The sequence below is a fragment of the Cebus imitator genome, unplaced genomic scaffold (genome assembly GCF_001604975.1).
Source record: "Cebus imitator isolate Cc_AM_T3 unplaced genomic scaffold, Cebus_imitator-1.0 Scaffold463, whole genome shotgun sequence".
Taxonomy (NCBI): Eukaryota; Metazoa; Chordata; class Mammalia; order Primates; family Cebidae; genus Cebus; species Cebus imitator.
In genome coordinates, this window is record NW_016107778.1 from 1643667 (window position 1) to 1644856 (window position 1190).

The window sequence follows — 1190 nt, forward strand, 5'->3', positions numbered from 1 at the left end:
TTGTTGAGGATTTTTACATCTATGTTTCTCAGAAATATTGTTCTGTAGTTTTATTTGTCATATAGTTGTTTTGTTTTGACATCAGGCTAATGCTTGCCTTGTAAAACGAGTTAGGGAGAATTCTACTCTCTTCAACTTTGGGGGATAGTTTGAGGACAGTTGCTGTTAGTTCTTCAAAAATGTTAAGTAGAATTTAGCAGTAAAGCTATCTGGCTTTACATTGTTAGGATACTTGTTTTGTTTTGTTTTGAGATAGAGTCTCTCTCTGCCACCCAGGCTGGAGTGCAGTGGCATATCAGCTCACTGCAACCTCCACCTCCTGGGTTCAAGCCATTCTCATGCTTCAGCCCCCCAGGTAGCTAGGATTACAAGTGTACACCAACAAGCCCAGCTAATTTTTATATTTTTAGTAGAGATGGGGTTTTATCATGTTGGCCAGGCTGGTCTCCAACTCCCAAACTCAAGTAATCCACCCGCCTCGGCCTCCCAAAGTGCTGGAATTACAGGCATGAGCTACCACACCCAGCCTGTTAGGATACTTTCTATTACTGATTCAATTTCTTTACACATTATTAGTCAGTTTGGATTTTCTATTTCTTCATGGATCAGTCTTGTTATGTGGTATGTGCCTAGAGATTTGTCCATTTCCTCTAGGTTTTTCAATTTGTTAGAGTATTGTTGTTCATAATAGTTTTCAATGATTTTTTATATTTCTGTTGTATAAGATTTAATACCTCCTTTTATATTTTTTAGTTCATTTACTGGGGTTTTCTAATTTGATTTTAGTTAGTCTAGCTAATAATTTGTTGATTTTTAATCTTTTTAAAAAAGCAGATTTTAATTTTGTTGATGTTTTGTGTTTTTTTAACTCTTTCTTTTGTTTAGTTCTGCTCTGATCTTTATCATTTCTTCCTTCTGGTGCTTTGGAGTTTGGTTTGTTCTTCCTTTTCTACTTCCTTGAGGTTCATTGATAGGTTGTTTATTTGAAATCTTTCTTCTTTTTCTGTTGTAGACATTTATTGCTATAAACTTCCCACTTAGCACTGCTTTTGCTGTATTCCATCAGTTTGGGTATGTTGTATTTAAATTTTCTTTTGTTTCAAGAAATTTTTTGATTTCGTTTTAATTTCTTTCTTGACCTCATGGTCATTCAAGAGCATCTTATTTGATTTCTTTTTTTTTTTTTTCCT